The following is an 8,377-nucleotide window of genomic DNA, read 5'->3' on the forward strand; positions in this document are numbered from 1 at the left end:
CACAGACAGCATGAGGGAAAGCATCCTCTGGCCACGCAGAGTGAGCCAAGTGCCTTCTTACAGTCAAACCTTGACCTTCCTTTCCTAATCTCTTCCGGCTCCAGGCTGAGGCCGCCTGAGCTGCATCTGTGTGCTGCAGTTAGTGTCTAAGGCTCAGAAAAGGGGATTTAGGGGAAGAAGCTTAGGGGAGAAAAGGAGACAGAAACACTGGCAAGGAGAAGTGCAAGTGGCCACATTGATCCAGTTCGCTGCGTGGACTCTCCTTGTGGATTTGCAGTCTGCTCACTGTTCCTCCTGTTGCTGTGGCTGTTTTCTTGGTCTGCATAGTTTTTATAGTGACAATAACAACAACAACAACAACAATAATAATAATGATTTATTAATTTCTTATTTACTTATTTATTTATTTATTTATTTATTTACTTATTTACTTATAGCTCCTTTCAAGCTATTTACAAATTGGGTAAAGAAAAGGACATACACTTTCTTGATGCAAGGGTAAAACCTCCTTTGATGTACTTGTCTAGGTTTTCATTCTCTGGGCTCAGTGCAAGGAGGGCGCTGCCTTTGCCTGTGTCTAATGGTCACTTGCTGTCTGTCACGTTCCCTCTGCCCCATTCTCTCTGTGTCTGTTTCCCTCTGTGTAATGGTGTCTTTGTCAGTGAGTCTTCATAACTAGCCTTCACTCTTTGCACCAGTGTGCACCCAACATCCAGGGTAGCCGCATCCCAACCCCATGTGCAGCAGTCACGTCCTGGCACGGCGACAGGTGTCTTTCCTGCCTTGTTTCTTCAGGTGCTGTGCTTGCCTGCTGAGGAACATTGCTTGTCTCAGCTATCTGGGTGATGCTATTTTACTGACTCTGGGCAGAAGACCACGGATCAGGTTGTTGTGGATGCAGACCGAGTCCTGGCCTCTTCATGTAGTTATGTTGAGGGCCAATCTGCAGGAGAGCTTGCTTTTGGGGCCATAGGAAGTAATATGAAAGCTTAAAAACAAACAAGAAAACAAACAAACAAGACTATTCTTTCCTCTTTGGTGAGAATAAAAGTGGAAGTGCTTGCAGCCACTGTCTGTCGGGAAGGCGGCTACTGGCTGTGTGGTAAGGGAAGGCCAAGGTCTTTAGATGTGATATGGAGAGGGGACTCATGAACGTTGGTTTGGGTAAAGGAATTGGCTCAGAGGAGGGATTGGACCTACATGTGAGGACCGCAAACATCATGGTGGCATGGAGGACGAGGGACTCTTCTCTCTGGTACCTGGCCGTAGCTTCGCAATCATGTGGGAACAGGGCAGGTTTGCTTGTGGCTCAAGAATTCTTCCAAACACTGCGGGAACTCTCACCACACTGGAGTGAACTCTGTGGCTCCCTTTAATGCTGCATGGGGTTGGGGTGAAGGCAAGCTTCGCTGTATGTTTGTCACCTGGGGTTCAGGCTTTCTCTATGATGGAGTAGGGACTGACATGCGGGGCGCCTGCCATGCTACCAAGTGTTTGGGACAACAGGATAAAGACCAGCTGCCTACGGTTGTCTTCTGTCTCTGGCAGTGTTTCAGAGCAACCTGACCCCTGGGACCCAGGCTCATTAGCAACTGAGCAAGGACAGGTATCGTCCCTGTGTTTAACAGAGCTCAGAGTGTTGGCCTTCCACCCGCAGGGGCACAGGGTTCGCACCATTAGCTTCAAGCCTCCGAGATTTCTAAAGGTGCCTACTAAGTGCCTCAGCGCCCTTCCCCTTGCTTAAGCCCCAACCACTCCACCTCCCCTCTCTCCTCCTCCTCCTCTTCCTCCTCCTCTTCCTCCTCCTCCTCTTCCTCCTCTTCCTCCTCCTCCTGTTCCTCCTCCTCCTCTTCCTCCTCCTCCTCTTCCTCCTGTTCCTCCTCCTCCTCTTCCTCCTCTTCCTCCTGTTCCTCCTCCTCCCCCTCCCTCCCAAGTTTTTTACTTCCTATTGTTCTTTCAGCCTGGTGTCCTGAGCTCCTTTCTTTTGCCCCAGGAATAGTTCCCTAATGAACAAGGCTCTTTGTCACTCATATCTTAGTGATCTCTCTCTCTCTATCTCTCTCTTTCTCTCTCTCTCTGTCTCTGCTTCTCTCTCTGTTTCTCTTTCTCTGTCTCTGTCTCTTTCTCTTTCTCTTTCTCTCTGTCTCTCTCTCTCTGTCTCTATCTTTCTCTCTGTCTCTCTCTCTCTCTCTTTCTCTCTGTCTCTGTCTCTATCTTTGTCTCTGTCTCTCTCTCTCTCTTTCTCTCTCTCTCTCTGAATGAACTAAGTTCAAAGATTGGTGAGTTATAAAACACACTTCATCCCTGTGGTAGGAAGTGGCTGAAGCTACAGCATCAAGTTCCCACCCCCCCCCCACCTTGTCACCCAAGTCTCACACATAGGTCATCATCTTCTTATGCCCAGGACAGGCAAGTCCCCTAAGTAACTTTTAAAGATGTCCCTTTCTTTCACCAGGCTCTCTGGGATCCCAGAATGCCCTGTTTTAGCTCTTGGGAAAGCTGCCATACATACTTTCAGGACAAAGATGATTTCTCTCCCTGTTCTCCCAGGCCCTCCGCCTCACTAGGTGACCTCATGAGACATGCTGGTCAGCCACTCACAGTCATTCGACCCTGGGGGATAACAAGGCATCCACCATGTCCACCTCTGTCTCCATTGTGCTGGGAAGAGGGAACAGGATGGCCCCTCTGCAAGCCTCCCTCTCCAGGCCGCCCTTGCATGGTCCACTGCTTCAACAGGACATCAATCTGCTTCTGCATGGGGATGTCAGGCCTGGTGACAGGGCCTTCGACAGAGCGTGCCTGTGAAGGGCGGCTGTCTAGAGCTGTCCCTCTCTGAGGACTACCCCTTCTTAAGGTATGAGCTGGAAAGAAGACAACAGAAACAAAATTCTTTGGCTTGTCTGCAGGGCTATTTTTACCACATGCAGGAGATGTAGTATTCCTTGTTTAGAACATTTTCAGTTTTCCAGGGGCCCTGTGGGGCAAAGACCCGGGGTGGAAAGGGAGCATAAACTATCTGGACATGTACTCCTTCTCCAGACTGCTGGAGTATGAGAGGTATGTGTTTCAGGGGAGACTCTGGGACTTCTAGACAGTTTCTTCTGCCTTTCAGTGGCTGTTAAACACCCATGGGCAGCCTAGTCGGCAGGCCCACTCCAAACCAGCTGTGCCATCCATAGCATGAGGGTTACACAATGCCACGCCGCTGAGGTGGTGGTGGCTCCTGTGGCCGGAAGAGAGCTTGAGAGGCGCTGTGAGGGAGCCAGCAGCTCCTGACTGGCCAGCTCTCTTATAAAATCATAAATCAAACCTGCATTTCTCTGAAAGCAAGAAAAATCACCCGCCCACCTTTTGATTACACTTTTACACAAATTAAAGTCATTTTCCTTTCCGACAGTATTGACTGCAGGGTTCAATTTAGTCCGGCAGGTGCTGGGTAACGGAAGTATGCTAAGAGCAGCCGAGATAACAGCATCCCTCTCCAGAAAGAGGATTCTCTGAGGAGGGCGAGAGGAAGGAGGGAGAAGAAGATAAAGAGGGGAGACTCCCCCCCAACACACACAACTCCTTGCAAACACATCTCAGCCCCGTGTGGTGCTGTTGCAGCTGCTGCGGCTGCCGCCTGGATGCGTGGAAGATGGCACCTTGGTGCCCTGCCACATTCGGTCTCCTTGGTACCGAAGCAGCGTTCAGCTTCTTGTCACTGAGTGGATGATGATTATCTGCACCAGGGTCTCAAGGGTGCTCAAGCTTTGCTGGCGATTGGAGCTGCGAGGCTTCAGCTGAAGGATTTTAAAAGCTATCCGAGGCCAAAGAACCATTACCAGTCACTTGCTGTGTGATGCCTGTTGAAGAGGGGCTGGTGTGGAAGGAGGGGTGCTGGGGGAGGCTGGGGAGGGCATGATATCTTCATCCCCCATTCCTCTCATGCCCTCCCTCCCACCTATCTACCTCCTCGCGCCTTTTTTAGCCACTGTACCCTTGCTGAGGCATGACAAGGTTATGTCAGCGTGGTCTGAGAATCTATTGATCACAGCCATCAAAGATCTTTGCAGGAGTTTAGGGATTTGGTGCTTTGCATACTCCCCCACCCCCATTTCAGTTAACTCCTCCAGTCCTGGCCTGGGCTCCCACTGCCTTGGAGCTGAGCTGTTGACAAAACTTGCTAATTTCTGTGACAGCTGCTTTCTGAACTGTACTCCGAAGGCTGTCAAATCCATTGTAATTCCTATTATAACAGAGCTCAGGTGTGTGACCCGGGCGAAGAGGAGGGGAGGGATTGGCTGAGACATAGCAAAGGGAAAAACAGAGGTCTAGATACTAGTCTTCAACTCCACTTGGGTGCATGTACATATACCTATGCCCTTGTGTGCACCCGCGCGAGTGCACGCAGGGGCGCACATGCACATACACACACAGGCACACACACACACACACACATGAGCACACACAGGCACACACACACACACACACAAGTACACACAAGCACACACACATGCACACACACATGCACACACACATGCACACACACACACACACACAAGCACACACAGGCACACACACATGAGCACACACAGGCACACACACACATGAGCACACACAGGCACACACACACACACACACACACACACACGCACACGCACACGCACACCTTGTCTTCCCCTTGAAGCATTATAGAAGAAAGACTCAGTGAACAAAAAGCGTCTTGTTCTACTCAGCTGAGTTTTCAGTGAACAAGTGAACCCCCGCATTTACACTGTGACCTCAGCTCTTTCCGTTCATGCTTGCTGCATGCGGACAGGCAAAAGAACGGACAAGAATCCAGCCCCCAGGACAGCTCTTGGACACACAGGCCCACCCAGACAGCCAGAAGGCACTGGCACCTTCCTCTGTGCCAGGCAGGCAACGGCTGAAGACCCCTGGTGTAGTCTGCAGAAGCATGATGTTCACTCACACAGAACACAATGACCACTGTAGGCTTGAGTAGTGCAACAGTAAGAGGATGAGTGGAACAAGGATGAGCTCCCTTGCCACGGGAGGTCTCTGTGTCAGCTAGTCCTGTCCGTCTGCAAAGAAAATGACAGGGAGACTACAGTCCAGGGAGACGCCCAGTTGTCTCTTACAGCGAGTGAGGGGCGGCAGCTCCCTTGAAAGCTCACCCTGGGTGGCTCAGGCATGAGGAAGCCCTCAGGGATGAAGGCACCCTCAGACCCTGAGGCTGTGCCCAGGCTGTAGGGAGCTCACTCGAAGCAGACAGAATCCTGGACTGCTCAGGGACCAGCATGCCTTCTGCTGGCAGGAGGTGATTTGCTTAGCCTCTGAGCACAGCTGGAAAGCAGAGATGCCACTGCTCCTCCCTAGCCTTTATCTGTGGATCCTCTTCAGGGAAGTGGTGTCTTTACAGATCCTCGAGGGGCACAGCATGAGTCACCTGACTGGAGAAGAGAGAGAGAAAGAGAGAGAGGGGGAGGAGAGAGAGGGAGAGGAGAGAGAGAGGGGGAAGAAGGAGGACAAGCAAGAAAGGAAGGAGGAGGAGGAGGAAGAAGAGGAAAAGGAAGGAAAGAAGAAAGGAAGGAAGGAAGGAGGAGGAGGAGGGGGAGGGGGAGGAGGAAGAGGAGGAAGCAGCCAGAACTCGGCGGTCCCCAACCCTCCAGGAGCTTATCTGTCACTGACCCTTAGGTGTGGGAGGACACAAAGCCTCCTCCACTAAGCCCTAGGCATTTTGGCGTTATTGGCTTGCCTTTGAAAGGGGCTCTAGGGCTCCAGCTGGAATCCCAGAGGGCCTGCAGACTCCTTGTCCTGGCAGTTCAGAGTTGGTGGCATATGTGGCCAGGAGAGTGGCTTCCTCGGAGGAGGAGGAGGAAAGGTTGGATCAGTCTACATATGGGAACATGGGTAACCGCAGCCTCCCCTCGCTGAGATGGGGGCCTACAGAAAGGCGAGGAAGGCAGAGCCCTTTGCCAGTGTCCTTTGGATGGAAGGATGCAGGATGGAAGCCATGTTTTCTCTCTGCTCTCCCTTCCTTGCTGTTCCTCCCCTTCTTTCCTGCTTTCACTCTCTGTCTCCATCTTTCATTTCTTCACTACTGGGAGAACAGCATTGTCCAATTCTCCACAAATGTCTCACGAGCATCTCCACTTCAGCATATTCTCGAGTCACACACTGACTTTGTATGCACAATGTGGCTCCAGTCCACAATAAAATCTTGACCCGCCAAGCCCCAAACCAGTAAGCCTATCATCTCCCTTCAAAAACAAAGATTTGCTTTTAAGCAGCACGGAGGTAAGACGAGTGTCTAGGAGGAAACTTTATCCATTTGTTGGGTCACTGTAAACTTGAGCTTGGATTTTGTGATATGCAACAGACATAAGTATGAAAACTGTGTCCAAACTCCAGTGCCATCTCCAGGAGGCCTGACCTCTTCCTCCCCATCTTCCCTCTCCTCTCCCTCCTCCCCTTCCTCCTCCCACTCTGCTACCTCCCCCTTCCTCCTCCCACTCCTCTCTCTCCTCCTCTCCCTCCTCCCACTCCTCTCCCTCCTCCCCTTCCTCACCCTTCTCCCCTCCTCCCCCTCCTCCTCCCCTCCGCCTCCTTCTCCTCTTCCTCCCCCTCCTCCTCCCTCTCCCACTGCCCCCCAACCCCTACCTGGTTCCATAAGGTTTCAGTTCTACCCGTTTCCCTGTCATTTCTCCTTTAGGTGCCAGTGCCTCTCTGCTACCTTTGTAGCAAGGAGCTAGCTCCCTCTCTGGCTCTCCTCCGCCCAGTTGTTTTGTGATCTTGTCATTTTAATGAGAGCCCGTCAATAACTATGGAGGGGTGCTGACGACATCACAAAGGAACTCACTTTTAACAAGTCAACTGTAGATGAGGTGCCAACAGGATGGACAAGAGGATTAAAGTATTTGTGCCAAAATATTAGAAACACACACAGAATTAGCTCTCTTCAGGTTAGATATTTCTCTCTGGGCAAGTCTGTATTTAAAACCTTTATCCTTGTTTTGCTTAAAGTATTACAATAAGCCTGGCTTTTTCACAGTTACGCATGTATATTTTCACAGTTGTTTTAATCAGAAAAAAATTAATGTGCTTTTGATAGCTCAGAAATCTATCACTGGGAAAAGTCTTACAAAAATGTGCTCAGGAGCAAAGTAGAATCCTCGATATTATATATTTCCTGCTATTTGAGAACCATGAAGTGTCTCCTAAATATTTTCTTTAGTAGTTCTTGCCTAAATCAATCTAACAGCTCCGGAGACTTCTTTGATAATCTCTTTTGAATGGACATGGGGCTCGCTAGTGTTAACCCAATGTGAACTGTCTGTTGCTGGGGGAAAATACAATCACTGTTTTTGCTCATGCTGGAAGTATTTCTTCAAGTAAAATACATCACGTAATGGGTGTGCGGGACGGACACCTCCTTGATGGCTTTATGTATGTGGCCAAGGTCCCCTGAATGCTTCACACAGGCAGTGTGAAGAAGGGTCTCCACTCTGCTTCTTCAGGTCTCAGCCTCTGCACACACAGAGGCTATGGGGTCCAAATGCTGGTGTCTTGACAGAAAGCAATCAGGGGTAAAGCTGCCTGTGCCCACCCCGCGCCACCCCCCACCCCTGCCACCAAGCAACATGTAACTAGAGGAGGAGAAATAGGCAGGGACAGAAGAGAGCAGCAAAAGTCTCCATTTGCCCCATTGGCCTGGCCAAGAGGCAGATTTGAAGTCGGGAAGGGCTCATGGATTAATGCGAACCTTAATACTGAAGCAATGTGTGTTTACTGCTGGTGACCACAAGACATAAATCTTGCAAGCACAATATACAATGCAACTCGGGCCCCCAGTTTTTTCCCCTTCTCCAGTCTCAATTTGTGTGTGTGTATGTGTTAAGTGCCGTTGAAAAATAGTGACCTTTAATAAAGGATTGTATCCTGCGACTATTTTCCCAGACACACAGTGACCTTTCAAACCAGACTGAGGTGAGGGGGGTGTGGAGTTTGGACTTTGAACCGGCCAGACCCTGCTGTGCTCCTCTGTGAGCCCGGCCCCTTTTTATTGTGTCACCAGGGAGCGTTCTGTATGCAAAGCAGGCCGGGCTGGCAGCCTGGACCTTTGCAAATCAATTTGTCTGTGAAGGCGAGTCCACTGGAGTGAAAGATGGTCTAACAGGGCACACTGCCCCCTCTCTTTGTGACATCATCGCCAGAGGTACTCTTGTCAGTCATGTCTGCCCAAAAGGACTGGGGGTGGGCATGGTGCTAGGGTGGGGGTGGGGTGAGGATGAGGAGTGGGAGGGGTTACTCTTCCTGAGCCAGCCCTGGCCTGAGAGACTAGGGGACAAAGCTGAGGCTGGAGGATCTGCCTGACTGGGAGGGTGATGGG

Source organism: Apodemus sylvaticus, chromosome 11 (genome assembly GCF_947179515.1).
Source record: "Apodemus sylvaticus chromosome 11, mApoSyl1.1, whole genome shotgun sequence".
Lineage (NCBI taxonomy): Eukaryota > Metazoa > Chordata > Mammalia > Rodentia > Muridae > Apodemus > Apodemus sylvaticus.